The following is a 16087-nucleotide window of genomic DNA, read 5'->3' as shown; positions in this document are numbered from 1 at the left end:
GCTTCTTACTCTGCTTAAGCAGAAGAACTCCAAAGCAGTGCCCTGGCTGGGAGGCAAATGTCACCCACGGAGTCTCACAAAAGAGTCAGGATCCAGGTAATTGCGTACTCAGAACTGTTCCCAAGTTATCCAACATGCAAAGTAGAAACAAGACATGTTCCTCCTGAAACACTGAGTCTCCAGAGTGCTCCAGGGTAGAGGATGGGTTGTATTTATTGCCCTGTGCAGAGTTTTTGTGTGTTCTCATATGTAGAGCTTTGTCCGTGACAACTGCTGGCATCTGGCTCCCTTTCAGTGCTCCGCTGTGGGACTCCTGCTTGTGCTCCATGCATCACATCTCTGCCTCACTGATTCTGCACTGATCCAGAGGCACAGCCTCCCTGGCAAGGGTTTTCCTGTCTCCTCACCATGCTTTCTGGAGAGGAAGGAAGGGAGTGGAAGGGAACACCAAGATAAGATGGTGAGCATTTCACTGCTCCGTGCCTCAGCACCCCTAGCAATAAAGATATGTAAAATTTTCTCCTCCAACAAACTTTGGGGTTCAATTTGTGACTGTTCATAAGGGCAGAAGCTGCTATAGAAATGGATTGTTTCCAGTGTTCAGTTAATTAGTAGCGTTAAGAATTATCACATCTCTGAGCTGGGTTTTGCTACATATACGTGTCTGTCCCTCATTTCCTGCAGCAATTTGTTTTTCCTGTGAATAAAACATTTACAGGCACCTTAAGCACTGTTCCCTTACCACCAGTGTTTTTGTTTAGGATACAAAACAGATTGGGGTGACAATTTTTACTGGCTTCTAGAAAGCCTCATTAGAGTTGAGCATCTTAGCAGTACAAGTTCTTCTCCAGGAAGCTTGTACCTGGACAATGCACCCTGTCACGGGACAAATAATTAAATTCAGCAAGCTTGGGTGAAATATACAATCAAAATGAAGGTGATTTCTTCTTTATGTAGCTTTTCCGCCTTCCCTTGCCCAACACCTGCTCATTGCTGTCGTACTGAGCCCCTGCCTGGCTCTTTTTGCTCTCCTACCACTGGTCCAGAGCATCGCTCTTGGTTCCCAGGAGGGCTTGAGGCTCAGGAGAAACTGCTGTGCTGGGAGAGTTGTTCATGTCATTGCCAAAGCCAACCCTCTGATGCCTCTTTGTAGGGGAATTAAAGGTCACAGGGAGCTCTTGGGAAGGGATGAATAGCATGAAGGATTGGCACCTTCACCTGCTGGTTTCTGTGAAGCATTCAACACACAATTATAAAGTGATTCTGACTTCTGAGGGCTTTGCCCTAAAACAGGCTCTGTTCCCATCAGTGGACAAGCCATGGCTGTGTGCAGGGTTCTGGCTGAGGCTGTTTTTTGGAAGGCTGAGTGGTTTCAAGACATGGTGTGGGGGAGCTGCTACTCCCTTTCCTTTGCACTGTGACTTTCATGCATTCACACGGACAACTCTGTTCTCTAACCAGCTTTTCCCAAAATTGGAAATGAGCTAGAGGGGAAATTAAAACCATCAGCTTACCCTCAAATGCTCTGTGAATATGACACCTTTTTTTTTAATAAAAGCTCTTCTGGATGTAACGAACAATAATCTATCTTTCTCCAGGCTGTTGACTTTCCTACAAAGAACAATGCAAAACAGTGTCCTTCATGCAGCAATTGCAGAGGCTGTTAAACACCACCTCCTGGGAGGACCTTGTTCTCATCTAAGCATGATGCTTTTCTGACTAATTTAAATTTATCCTTATTCAGCCTTGTTGCTGTCAGAGCTGCTCCTCAAAATAGAACTTTTCCATAGGTGAAAGTCTCTAAATGCTGAATTGGAAAGAGGCAGACTTATGCCAGATTTTTAAAGTTACCTGTTTAAAATTCCACTTAAAAAATTAATATAGGTTAGTTTTAAGATGATATTTTTATATGGAGTGGCTTTTAGGCAAGGAATTTCTTTTTTGCTTATGTTGTTCCCCCTCCTTCCATATCATCCTGTGCAAGCATCCTTTGGAATCCAGTGTGGCTGGACAACATTAACTTTGCTTTGTGGATATCTTCAGAGCTGAGGTCACGGTAGCCTCTCTGTGAGGGATCTAAAAGTAATTTTTGATGTTTAACGTGATTAATTTTCTTCTTTTCAATATTTTTGTAAAGGATGGTTTCACAGTTTTCTGATATTTTCTTTGTAGAGATCTTTCCTTTGATTTGTTCTCTGTATTAAAAACCACGAGGTTTTGCAGCAAGGCTGGCTTGGTTTGATTCTAAACGTTTCTCTGCTTCTATTGACACTGAAGTCAATAGAAAGATTCAGTGTTACAAAGAGATGTTATTTTCCTTGTACAACAACAGTGGCAACATGAGAAAATTCTGGAGTCCCTTCTGAGCCCTCCTTGAGCCCAGGGCACAGTGGCTATCCCAGCCCTGTCCTTCCAGTTTGCTGCCACTTTCCAGATGTTGCTCAGCTTCCCTCATGGGTGACACCATCTGCAGATGCTGGGGAGCTGAGTGTGAAGTCAAGGGAAAAGAACACAACTTGACTCAGTTATTTTCCTTCCTGGAAAAAGGGAGGAGTGTGGAAGACAGAAAAAGCAGTGATAGATGCAAGGCTGAGTGGTTTTCCAAAGGATTCTGTGAGACATCAGCTGCTCTGAGAAAGCAGAAGCTGAGAACAATTCTGCTGTAAAACCGACTTATTTCTGATCACTACCATGAAAAATTGTGATGGGCTGTGATAAAAATTGTCGTGTTGATTTCTTGGCAAGCTTGGCTAGTCATGCACTGCTGTCTGTCGAGTCTCTGTTGGCTTTAGAATTTTTGCATCATCCTTCCTGTGTTAATAAATGAACTGTAACATCCATAAAACTTTTCTGAAACAAATCTGGGATTAGCCTAGTTCAGGGAGCATCTGGATCAGTGGTGCTGTGCCCTGTGCAGTGAGAAGATGCCAGGAGCTGTCTTTGTGATGCACTGGATGTTCAAGGAAGTGGTGGAGTCACCATCCTTGGAGGTGTTTAAAAGACATGTAGATGTGATGTTTAGGGAGATGTTTCAGTGGTGGACTTGGCAATGCTGGGTTAACAGTTGGACTTCATGATATTAAAGGTCTTTTCCTACCTGGACAATTCTGTGATTCTAAATTGGTGTTCCGGGCTTGGTTTAAAACCCTGACTAAGCTTAATATATGTGTCCAGTTCCTATCTGCTGCGTGGTTATTTAAATGAAAATGTTCTCCTCTTGCTTTCCAGGCCCTCTACTTCTCTTCTGCTCCTCTGCCGTCTACCAAGGTGCAAAATTTGCAAGATTATCTACTGCCTCCAATCCCAGCCTTCTCCCATCCATGGGATGCTCCCCAGTCCTGTCTGGTAAGTCTTTTCACATTCAAATACTTCTTAAAAAAGTCATAATACTTCTGAAAGTAGATAAGTAGATCCTAGGGAAATCCACTTTGGGATTGGTAAAGCAAAATGTATTTCATACATTCAACATTTTCTTCATTGAATTGAAGGGAAAGAAGTAAAATAAAAGAATTTTTAGCTTCTTGTCTCTAAAGTTTGAAACAAGCTGAGATGCCTAACTTCAGTGTGGACTAAAGCTCTAAAGAACTTGATAAAAAACATTAGGGACATGACTTGGTTTGTGTGAAAGGCCGAGGAGAACGTGCCATTTGCTTGCAAATCACCTCAGCTGTCCTGGCAAAGCTGCAGTGGGCACTGCCCTGCCACAGTACCTGGAGGATCTTGGGGGGTCAGTGCTGGCTGAAATGCTGTTCCTTCCCTATCTTAAGTTTTCCATAAGGATCACCCAGCAAAGAGAACACAGGCTTTGGACTGGAGACAATTTCTTTTTAGAGTTGGATGGGCAAATACTGGGTTGCTACACAAGGAGAGTGTGATGTGCTTGTTTTCTGAGGTCTGTGTTTGCTTCCAGCGTGTTCCCTGTATGTGTGATACTGAAAGCTATAGAAACCTGCTAGTGTGAATTCTCTGGGCAGCTGCTATAACTGTCCTAACTTCATAGAAACTTCTCTCAGATGTACCAAACTGTCAGCACTAAAGAACACTCTGGGCCAGCTCTTAGAGGGTTGTCTTGGTTTGAAAGACAGGTGTCCGCTAAGGAAGGCAGAAGCCTCCCTTGGAATGGCAGATGCAACCCCCTTCCCTCCGAGTTATTATAATTTTGAAATCAAGGGGGCTTTTAGGCAAAGATGTGGGAAATAGGAATAACAGTTCTTTACTATTATATATCTATACGTGTATAACCAGTCAAACAAAACAACAACAACTATGGCAGTAACAGCAAACAATCACAAACCCAGTCCCAGCCTTCTCGGCTGTCAGGCTGTTTCCCCTCGGGTGCAGTTCCGCTCGCAGCCGGCAGGGGCGCTGGCGGCTCCCGGTGAGCAGGGCAGGTGCGATGGTTCCCCCGCGGCTGCAGGGGGCGCTCCGGAGCGAGCTCGGGGAGCACGCGGCAATGGCGCCCTGGGATCCCGGGAAGGGATGGGACAAAGGCTTCACAAACCGCTGGGCAGCCGATCCCGGTGTCTGGCCGGACCCTCGGGAACAGCAGGCTGGAACGGTGGGCTGGAATGGCAGGGATGAGCACAAATCCTGGGTGGCAGACGAGATGTATCCAAACGGGGACCCCCCCCCGGAGGTCTGGGCAGGCAGGGCGAGCACGGCTACAGCGTAGCGAAGGCTCCAAGCGGTGGTGGCGGGGCAGGGCGGCCACAGCCCGGCTCCGACTGGGGCAGGGAAGGCGGGCTGGGGATCCTGGGGCTTCTCCAGTAGAGAGGAAAAGCAGCCAAAGAAAGCCGACTCCTCTCTCCAAGACCAGACCGACTGCCCACACACCCAGGTGAAACAAAAAGAGCAGCCAGCTCTTTTGTTTTTCTTAAGTACTTAGTCATTTGTTCCCCCTAGCAACATGTATGGGGGAAAATTCCTTTAACAGAAAAAAAACAAACAAAAAAACCAAACAGGAGAGCTCCTAAAACCCCAATAAGGGTCCAGCAATTTCTTGTGGCTTAGGCGATATCTGAGAAGGTTCTGGTTTTGCCCCGCAGACATCTGAAGATGAGAGTTTTGATTCTCAGCAACATCTGGACCTCTCTTACATCCAGCTGATGTGGGAAACTTATTAACCTTTGCTGAGCAGAGTTTGCTTTTTAAAAAATGGATCAAAAGAACATGTTTTGATACATTAAAAAATGCATGTCATAAAACTGCTGTTTCTGTGCCTGCTGAAGCCAAGAACTGCTCAGGCGTGAGAAAGAGCAAAGAGAAAAAAGCCAATAAAAACTATCCAAGCCTAACAGAAATATTAGGAAAGGAGATGAAAGACAACCACCCGGGATGCCCATGAAACAACTGATTTTAATCCCCTGCTGGTGCTACAAGTTTCCTTAGAAAGGGAATTTATAGATGAAGGAAAGATTGCATGGATAAAGTACTTGGTCAGTGCTTGTAACCCTCAGCCTGGGGCCAAAAACTCCTTAAAAGCAAGGAATGACGCTTTTTGTAGATATCAGAAATTCCCCTGTTTCTTGCATGTCCTCTGCAGATCTGATAGTTCTTTAGGGAAGGAGTGTTGGCCTCCAGTCATACAGAAAGGAGGCAGCAAATGTGCACAAGGAGAAGTGCTATGGACTTAGGAGCTGCTCAGTCTTTGGAAAAGTGGAGCTGAAAGAAATTTATGACTGATTAGAGAGGCTGGGAAAGGTTTGGAAATGGTAGCACCAGGTTCGTACTGCTGAGATAAAGCTTGTAATACAGTGGGCTTGTGAAAACCTCCAGGATTTATCCTTATGCAGCAGCATGAGTTTGGACAGTGGCCAGGATGCCATCTGCAAGTGTCCAACAAAAATCCAAAATACTTTATAGAATAGATATTGCTCTCCCTCCACTCCCCAACAGCAGTTCCAGCCAAGTGGGAATGGAGGACTTTTATAATAAGATTAGTGGGCTATAGGCCGCAAGCAGAGAGCTAACCTTGTCTGCCTCCAAAGCCAGGGGTATAATCTCTAAATTAAATTTACATGATTTATCACATCCAGGAAGATGGGTGAAAAAACCAGAAAAAGTAGAGGAGAAGCAAAGAGATGATGGCCATTGGACTGAAGGGGTTTTGTCTTGTCAGTGGTAAAATGTGTAACTCAAACCACTAAAATGGGATTAGTAGTGGGTCCCCAAACCAAATTGTTCTGAAACACAGAGGTTCTTAATATATTGTTTTGAAAATGCAATATCTCAGGACAGCGACCCATCTGTTGTCAGGAGGAATCAGATGGAAAGTGCATTAAAAGTTGGAATTAGTCCCCACTGGGAGATCTGCACTGAGTCATGGTGATATATGGGATCTGTGCAAGGGGAGGAGAGACAATATTGTCCCCGTGATTTATGCATTGCATAGTCACTGCCACTTTCTACAGCATTCCTGTTCTGTTGGCTGCAGACAGCAGCAAAGAGAGGGTCCCCCTGGCTCCTTTGCAGTCTCATTGTGGTGGGGGTTGAGTGGTGAGGCAGCTCTGCTAAGATGGGGGAAATGTGCTTGAAAAGCAAGGACCAGCTCACACAAAATGCAAAGGCCAACAGAAGCTGGCCCAGAAGAAATAGCAGGTTTGATGCATTTTTTCACTTGATGCCTTAATGTATAGAGTCAAAACATAGAAGGATGGCTTGTTTAAGCATCTCAAGTATGTTCCTTCTTCACAGCCAGCTTTCATGGCATCCAATAAAGTCACTGTACGCATGTAAATCCATGGAGGACTCACAGGGAATTTGGGCTGTGCAAGACCACGCTGCCTTTGGAACAGTGTGGGCCTGCAACCAGTCTCAGTCCATGGGTCAAGGAGAGCTAAAACCATGTTTATCTACATAGGCAAAATAAGAATTGGACCTGGGACAACTGCAGCTGCTGAGCTTGTGGTGCTCCTAACGAAACCCACTCTGTCTTTCCTTCTGTGATCCCCTACTCCAGCCCTTCCCACTGCTGCTCAGCTGTACAGGCAGTTGGCTTTCATCCAGCCAAGTGCTCTGATTTTAATTTGCTGCGTCTTGAGTAACAGCTACAACCAGGACAGGTATAAAGCCACATCCTGAAAACCTCCCCTACACACCTTGCAAAGGGACTGATTAAAACTTTCTTGTTATCCCTGGGAAATCTGGGTGCCTCCTAAGGAAGAACTGTGAAATCGTTTCCCTTGTTAACTGCTGGGGTCTTCTTGGAAATCCTATCATATTTCATTTTTATTACCTGTTACTAGAACTACCCAGGTGGGATATTGAAGAACACTTGTCAAAAAAATGTAGCATTCTTCTTTTATTAGGAATAAATGAAATTTATCTCATAATCCAATCTCCTTCTGAAATTACTATAGATCCAGGCAAAGAGGAATCGAAGATAATATATTTTCTTCATTTATTGCATTAGCATTCATCAACTTTCCTTGTATTTTTCCATCTTTTTTTCCTTTTTTTGAAATAAAACCCCCAGGTATTTAAAGGCTAGTAAAGACTATTTTGTTTTGTTTTTGCTGAGTTTTGCTGGTTAGCTGAAGCTGGCACATGGCCAGCCTCACATCCACATAGTCTCTGTTAAAACTTGGTGGGGTACCACTCCAAGGAGACACCTCATTAAATTCATGTTGGCAAATGTTTGTCACCTTCTCAGGAGCTCTGCAGTGATTAAGGTTGGGATTTTCCTCACCTCATCTCTGAGCCAGCTCCTGGAGCCATGCTAACAGGTGCTTTCACAGGTAGCCAGGATTACTTGCCCTCTAAAGTGTCTTTCTCTCTCTCTGCTGTTGAGGTAGCCTGGATGACAGGCCCAGGTTACACACTTCATGTTTTGATGCTTAAAATAAGATGAATTCCATCCTCCAATTCCTTCAAAACTATTTACTTGATTTTTCTTCCCTGCTGCCTCTGGCAAGAGTATGTTTCAGATCAGTTCTTCCCTGCATGAAGAGGTCCTCGCTCAGTTCCTCCAAGGCTTGACCTTTCCCGAGCTTTTGTATTTATGCCACCTGCTTCCCACATTTGACATAGCCCTAAATAGTTTCAATCACCTCATGAATTCTCTTTAGAGTTATGTTTTCCCTTGGTCACCTCTGAGTCTCCTCTCTCCCAACAAATACAGGTCATGTTTGCCCAGTGCTTCTGTGTGAGGTGCCAAGCTGCTGAATCAGTCTTGTATTGCCTGAGCTCCTTCCTCACGGCAACATCTTCTGGGCCAAGCTCTTGCTTACTTGGAATGTTTCAGTGAGGGAGAGGAAGGACACGAGGAAATTATTTTTCCTTGGCAGAGGCTCTTGTGCTGGAGGAGCCCTGGTGCAGCTGAATGTCTCTAGAGTTGTGAGGAGGTTGCTGAAGGCAGTACAGTAGCTCCATGAAGGGGGTTTGTGCCAAAATTTATATGCTGGGAAGTTTTGAGAAAAGTGGAATGGATTAATTGCTCTCTGGCTTTGCCTGGGTGGTTTTGGTTTGGTTTTTTTTTTTTTTTTGGTCATTGTTTGTTGGTTGGGTTTTTTTTCCCCAAAATAAACATTTGGGACCCTCCAGCACACTGGAAAAAAGGTTGGAGGTTTGGTGAGAAGCATCCAGGCCACACATAGATATTTCTCTCTTCTTTAGTTCTTTTCCTATCCAGTTACCCTGAAATTCACTTTCCTATGGTCTGGGTTGTTTCTATAGCTTGGGCACCATAATACTGTGGAGGGAAAGGCCATAAAAGTAGAGCATGGCTCAGCATTACCCAAATGGAACAGCTGTGATATGTGCTGTAGTTTGGGACTGGTTTTGTGGAAATCACTTATCCAGCACTGTATACTGCACAAAGTGGAGCATCTTGATCGAAATCTCAGTTCGCTGCTTGCTGAAATCTAATCCTGTGCCTTCACGTGCTCTCAGGAGCTCTTAGCTTAGGTACACAGCTTGGGACAACAGTGTAAGGAAGGCTGATATGAGAATTGGGTTTTTTGAGGAAAAAGACTGATGAAGAAATGGGAGAGAAGAGAAGCTGTTTAACATTCTGGGCTTGCTCAGATGCATAGAGAGAAATCAATCTTCCCTTTAGTGAGGGATGGGGTGGACCCATCCTGCCCCACTCCTGCTTGTCCTTGCACTGTCCCAGCCTGTTCCTGAGACCATCAGGCTGTGGTTTGCAGTGCATCCCCCTCTTCAGCTCTGTCTCTGCTGCTGGAGCCATCACAGGTTGTGTCTGCCAGAGCTGGCTGATCTTTCACTGAGAAGGGAAAAATATCCACTGTAAACCTCACCCAGAACATCACTGATCTGGAAGAACAGCTCCCAGGAACCAGGCAAGTGAATGATTTATCAAAGGTAGTTTTGACCCTTGCCAGGGTCGTATTAAACACCTTCTTTCTTTCTGCCTGACTGTGCGTAGCCTGGAGAGACTGGGCTCGTTGATATATGTTTTTCCCATCTTATTTGCCATTATCTGAGCCACAGTGAGAGAGTTTCAGTCTTTGCAAATGTGTTGGGCTAAGGTGAGAGGAAAACAAATACAGAAAGGTGGTGTGCTCTGCTGCTGTAGCAGGGGCCAAGTGGTTTCTGACAATTTTAGTGTGAACTATTTATTTGTGAGTCTGATGTGCAGAGTCTGGTGGTCCTTAAGCAGCAATGGTGCTGCATGTAGACAAGTTTTGGTTAATTTCCATAAAAATGAAGATTGTTTTTATTTGGAGGAGGCACTAAGTTCTGTTCTGCAGGGGCAGGAGGGATTCCCCACTCCTTGGAAACTTCGCATCAAAAGCTGATGTCTCACACCCCAAGTTCAGTTCACCAAATTTAGATTCCAAAGCATCTCTGTTGCCCTCCAAACAACCTCCCATTTCATTCTGGAGAGTGTGACAGGCACCTGCACAGGGCTGAGCCCTCAGATTTAAAAGACATGTGCGTGACACTTGGAACACGGTTTAGTGGTGGCATAGCAGTGCTGGATCAATGGTTGGACTCAATGAACTTGGAGATCTTTCCAACCCAAATGATTCTTTGTGGACTTTCCAGCCTTTTACGCTATGAGTGGGAAGGGGAACCTTGTATTTCTCACCTCAAGAGAGAGGTGTCCCTTGTCCTCTGTTATCAGGGTGACAGCACCCTTTGTACCATAAGGTTTTTAACTTCACAGTGGGGCAGTAAGAAAACACTAGACTTTGTCTAAAGAAAAACCTTCGAATCTGCCAAAAACTTGTGAGACAACAAAACTTGCAAAGTGCCTGGAATGTGTCTGATTTATGACCGCTTTGTGGGCGTAATTTTTTCTGCTCGCTGGTCCTAGGCTTTATTTGCTTTGGGAAAATACCACTGTGAGTGTTTCAGTGTGACATTTACAGTTTCCCTCATGCAAATTGGCCCAGCAGCAGCCCAGGGACAGCAGACCATGAACTTATAAGGGCTGGCAGGGAGAGTGTACAGGGAGGTCAATAAGGGGGTGCGATTTCTCCTCCCTGCAGAAAGGGAGCTGGATCAGTGGCTGTGGAAGGATGCTCTGGAGACCTGATGCAGAATTGTTTGTGTTTCGTTTCAGCTGCCCTTTTTCCCAGCTAAATCAAACTGGTATTTTGGGGCTGCACTGCTTAGTTTCAAGCCTCAAGGCATTTTTCTTTCTGAATGATGCTATTTAGTTTATTGTTTTTTTTGTCTGTGTGGTTATTTTTAAGAAAAGCGGTGAGGATATATATTGTTCCTGTCTTCTGCTTCCCCAGACCCTTACACAAATTTGTAAATCATCTGATCCAGTTTTTTTTTTTTGAAAGAGGAAAGGAAGAGAAAACACACTTTGGAGCAGAATTTGAAGGTCTATCTAGAAACAAAACATTTTGGATGAAGGGAAAATCAAGTTCTATAATTGGAATTGATTTTTAAGGTTCACCACGGAGTTTGCACTGCAGTGGAGACTTGAGAGTAGGGAAAAAAGATGCACAATAAGCATGATGAGACAGTGGTATCAGGCACTGTAGAACCTGGTGGTGCAGTGTAAGGTGAGATACTGCAATTCTCTGAAGAGGTGGAGGTGCGAGCTCTAACAGCTTGGAGTAAGGTGCACTATGCAGCAAGAGCTGGCACTGCTTTAGTGTTTGGCTGGATACAGCACTGATTTATCTCAGGAAGGAGTTTCATGCAGCAGGGCACTGTAGGGAGACGGTTGCTTGTGATTTACTCATTGTGCCAAACTCGCTTTGAGTTTTATTTTTAAAAACCCTGTGTAGTCTCTTTTTCCTGCCTCCCTCTCCCGCACTAAGCAGCGCTAAATGCTGCTTGCCACTGAGGACATTTAAACTAATTTTTCCAAAGTGCTGATGAAGCAGGACACACTTTTATTGCTGTCATAACACCGCTCAAGCTCGCTTCCTTGATCGCGTTTGTAAAACACCGACCTTAATAAGTTCGCACCCCAAGGAGCGGCTGGTGCGGGCACAGCCCCTGAGTGACAGCCCATCTGCTGCGTGTCCTGCAGGCCAAAATGACTTCATTACCAGGCAGCACGGAGGGGAGAGCAGGGGCTGGCAGGAGAGCTCAGCTTTGCTGTACCTACCGCTATGCTCCTGCCCCGTTTGATCCCGCGGTGCATGCCAAGGTAATTGGCAGGCTCTGGTGCTCCTGCTGGGTGACTCTTTCATTGCCCAGCACGGCTCCTGCCAGTGGGGAAACGTGCTCTTTGCACGTCAGCACATTTGCACGCTGCTGTAGGACCCAGGTGCACGCAGAGTGAGGCAGCAAGGGGAGGAGAGGGGCAGGGCAGGCCGAAGTACACAGGCAACTGAAGCCCATCTTTGCCTGCCTAGGAAGCGTTAAAAAACCCTTTCAACTAGATGCCCTCAGTAGCACAACAAGAAAAATCTGGAAGTCTGGGGACCCCGCTCCCAACCCAGTAATAACATCCTGTGAGTCTATCTCTGATGCATGTCAAGCTGTGCCAGGGGAGGTTCAGGTTGAACATCAGGAAGAATTTCATCACTGGAAGGGTGGTTAAGCATTGGAATGAGTTGTCCAAAGAGGTGGTAGAGTCACCATCCCTGGAACTGTTCAAGAAATGACTGGATGTGGCACTGAGTGTTACGGTTTAGTGGCATGGTAGGGTTTGGATAAAGGTTGGATTCAGTGATCTTGGAAGTCTTTTTCATCCTTAATGATTCCATGTAGAGCAACATCCATGTGTGACTGCACACACATCCTGGCACTGTGCAGTCCAGGGCTGGGGACAGCCAGCTGACTCTCACCCAAAGCAGTGCAAATCAGGACTGTCTGTGTGTCCCTTCTGAAGAGGAGGCAATTCTGTAGTCAGGCTCGAGTCCGTAGCATGTAGTGCGCTGTCACAGGCAAGAGACATCTCTTCCCTTAGCTGAAAAGAGCTTGAGCCAAGTTCTCTTTGATCTCCTGATCAAATCTGCAAGTTTGCCTCAGCTCCAGCCTGGGGCACTTGCAAGTCAAAGCCAGCCTGCAGCTCAGTTACTGTCCCCTGGGTCTGACCTGCAGGTACGACGGCACTTCTGACTTCTTTGGCTCTCCTGAAAATACACAGTCCGTCCAACCCCAAGCTCATCTCTTTCTCCCTCTTCCACCCTGCATATCTCTCACCCTCTCAGTCCTGCCACTGCATCTACTCCAGTCAAAAAGCTCCTCTGGAAGCAGCGATCCCTCTGAGCAGGCTCTGGAGTGGTTCCTCTCGGCGGCTGCGGCCTCCCTGTGCACATCCACAGTGGCAGCTCAGTCCCCACAGCCAGAGGCCCTACTATTTCAGTCCTGGCCTTGGTCTGGGGAGACTCTGGTGGCAGATTGTGTTGTGATTCAGTAAAAATGATAAAAGGTTGGGTGTTCACAGAGCTGTACATGCTTACAGCTGACTTAACAGTAGCTAATTAATTTTCCCACTGTTGTGATTCACTGGGACAGCATTTTGTCCAACTGTGGCTAAAACCCTCTCCAAAGCTTTGTCCTGTCAAAGAAACTGACACAGGATGATAGCAGACCCTTGTGTTCTCACCCCCTGCTCACCCCCTCTTTGCTTCTTCCTGTTCCTTGGCCTATTTTTTGGGTCCAGATGAATATGGAAGTGGCCCCTAAATGAAAAGAATAGACTACTAAGTCTTGCTGGTGTTTTTATGTGAATTATCTCCTGCCTTATGTTCTGCTTCTCCCTCTCAGTGTTTCTTGGTTAGGATGTTGTGCCTTCAAGTCATGTCTTGATGAGAATCAGACTGGGCACTGAGTCCTGTAGGGGAATCAGATGTTAGGGGTAGCGATTGAAGCTTTTTGGCAATTTGCTTTCAAATGTCTTGGCAACAGGAACAATTTAGAGCTAATGAAATAGGTGAAGAGGAAAGAGGAGGTCATCTCTCAGGCTGGAAAAGGCAGCTTGTGTCATTTGCTCAACACTGGCTTTAAGACAACCCAGCTGTCCCAGAGAAGAAAATGTTGTGGGTTTCTTGTCCCTCTTTCTCTTTGATATAGGCACTCACTTTGTCTGCAAGAAGGGTTGAGGCATATCTGGGCTGAGTGGGGCTCTGCTGGGGCTGAATAAGTGAGGAAATAAAAGAAAATCTTGATGGCACAGACCATGTTTCTTTGCCATTTAAAGGAGCTCATGACAGTAAAAACTGTTTGCAGAGTCATTGCAATATTTGTATAGGTGTGAGCAAACCCTGGCCTTTGTCTGGAGGAGAGGGAACCGTGGATCACATCTCTGAACTTCCTCCATCCTCCCCAGATCCCATGGTGTCAACCTTATTGGCTAAGGAAGCACAGAATTGATATTCTGGACTTGTCAATATTCTTGTCCAGCATTTTTTATCCTGCTCTCTCTCATTGCTCTCTCCACTGCAGTTGTTTTATTTTTGCTTCTCTTGATTTCCACCTCTACTCCTTTGTGACATGACCTTTCCACATCTTTAAGTTCATGGTCCTCATTCTGTGTGTTTGATACAATTTTAAGTAGTTTTGTAGTTTCTTTTCCTTCCTCAGTCCCTCTGGAAGAGATATCACTCGGTCAGGTCATAATTTCTTTTCCTTCTATAGATTCCAGCTCCACTTCTCCACCCTGCTGTTGTAACTAAGGTCCCTCAGTCCCAGACCAACTCCCTGCATCCCTGTCACAAGCTCTGCATGCCTTTGTAGTGATCATTTGTTAGGCTGCTGTCAGCAGCTAAATGCATGTTCTGATATTCTCCCTGTCTCTGTGTCGTTGCTGAAGCTCTGTTGGTGAATTCAGCCTCGTGTCCTGGATGTCTGAGCAAGGTGATTGGGGACTTTCTCATCCCTGTCTCTAAGCCCAGGGAAGTGGCCTGGTGAGAAATGGAGATGTTTTCTCCAGTGTCAATGCCATGATCGTGCTGCCATGTGGGATATTGCTTTGGGAGGAGGCAAGAGCCATGGTGGGTGCTGATTTACTGTATTTTGGTTTGTGCCCTTTGCCTCTTCTCCTGACTCTGGCCACCACTGAGGAGAGTTTGGCCCTGCCATCTGTATTTCCTCCCTCAGGTATCAATACACATTGATAAAGTCTCCCTGAGGGTTCTCTTCTCCAGAGAACAACCCCAGCTCCCCCAGCCTTCCCTTGTACATGAAGTGCCCTTCTCCCTTAGACATTTTCCTGGCCCTTTGCTGGACACCCTCCGATACATCCATGTTTCTTTTGTTCTGGGGATCCCAGTACCGGACACAGGACTCCACATGTGTCTCACCAGTGCTGAGTGACCACATCTGCCTTGATCTGTTGGCACTGCCCTGCTGGCACAGCCTGTGGTGCTGCTGACTGCCTTGCCATGGGGGCACATTGCTGGCTCACATTCAGCTCGTCCACCAGGACAGCAAGGTGCACTGCATGCTTCAGTGTCTTTCCATTTAATTTGTGTCATTAGTGTTTCTTCTGGCTGCTGGAGCCATTTCTGTTTGCATTAGAGTGTTCCAGTTTTCACTGAGTATTATCAGATAGCAATTTGATGTGAAATGGGCAAAAGCTGATTGGAGGGCCAAGGCAATTCTCTCCCTCATCATCTTCCAGAATAAGCACTGCTGTTGTAAGCTCCAAAAACACCTGTGAATGAAAGAATGTTCTTAAATTCTTGGATGACTTCCAGCATCTATCTGTGGGGAGGATAATCTTTCTGTGAAGAAAGGATGGAAGCCTGTGTGTATACAAAAGTGACATTAAACTGAGCTACCCTTCCACTCACATTTGTTAATAATCTATTGCATATGTTTCATCGGCTTAAAGGCCCACTGTGAATTTCTTCCTGGGAAAAGGAGCCTTGCACAAGGTGGTTCTCTAGGCCCTAGAGACGAGCAAGTCTTCCTCAAATATTGTGAATCATTGATGGGTATTTGTTCCAAGCTTTAATCACTCCTGTCATACCAGCCTCATTTTTACCTAGGTGACTGTTCCTTGTGGCAGGAGGGTGAGACAGTGGCACTTTCACATCAGAATGGAGATGTCTCAGCACAGCTGGGAATCCCCAGGGCTTACTTGGGAGTGATTCAGATCCTCTGAACAGTGATAGGATAGTAGGAGAATTTGCTTCTGAAACAACAAAAAGGGCTTTCCAAGGTCCTTCAGAGAGCTGTCTGTTGATTCAGACTTCCACATTGAACATGGCAATCATTTCCCTGAGCAAAATTTCAGAGAATTGCAGCCTCTTCAGCAATCCCTTCTCTATCCTGTTGTCTTTGATAACAGGCTGTTCAGCAGACATGGAAGAAACTGCCCAACCTTTTTCCTCTGCTTGTGGCAATCCTCAGGCATTCCCCCATTCCCACATTCCCCTCTCCCAGCACCATCAGAAAAAGCCTGTGTTGCTCTCCAATGAAAAAAAATTCCACCCAGCAAGTGAGAAGTTTCTTTGCTGTGGAGGGTCAGCAGCAGGTGGATTACACCCTGAAAATCCCCTGCCGGTTCTTGGAAAATAGGATTTAGATGTTTGTATAAAGGCAACTTTTATTAAGCAAACTGCTATCCAGTTGGCTCCCTGGAGTGCTCAGCTACATGAATTTAGGAAGCTTTTAGCCAGGAAATTGGAGGGACATGGTTATCTGTCACAGGCTTAAAAACCCTGCCACTACCCCCAGGGGTGATGCTTCTATACAGATGCAG

At 45.8% G+C, this 16087-nt stretch overlaps 1 long non-coding RNA gene across 4 annotated transcripts in view; it reads left to right on the top strand.

Annotated features, from left to right (window-relative positions):
- LOC120410742 overlaps positions 1-16087 on the top strand; it is a 168439-nt gene that overhangs the window by 30260 nt on the left and 122092 nt on the right. For 3 of the 4 annotated variants that reach the window (XR_005603074.1, XR_005603075.1, XR_005603072.1), the window contains exon 2: positions 3229-3345. This is a non-coding gene — a long non-coding RNA (uncharacterized LOC120410742). Of the gene's footprint in view, positions 1-331; positions 461-3228; positions 3346-16087 lie in introns of those variants that run through there. The other variant, XR_005603073.1, reaches the window with a different exon arrangement.

This window comes from Corvus cornix, chromosome 13, assembly GCF_000738735.6.
Source record: "Corvus cornix cornix isolate S_Up_H32 chromosome 13, ASM73873v5, whole genome shotgun sequence".
NCBI classification, from domain to species: domain Eukaryota; kingdom Metazoa; phylum Chordata; class Aves; order Passeriformes; family Corvidae; genus Corvus; species Corvus cornix.
The sequence above is the reverse complement of the archived record's forward strand: the minus strand, read 5'-3'. Positions and strand labels throughout refer to the sequence as shown.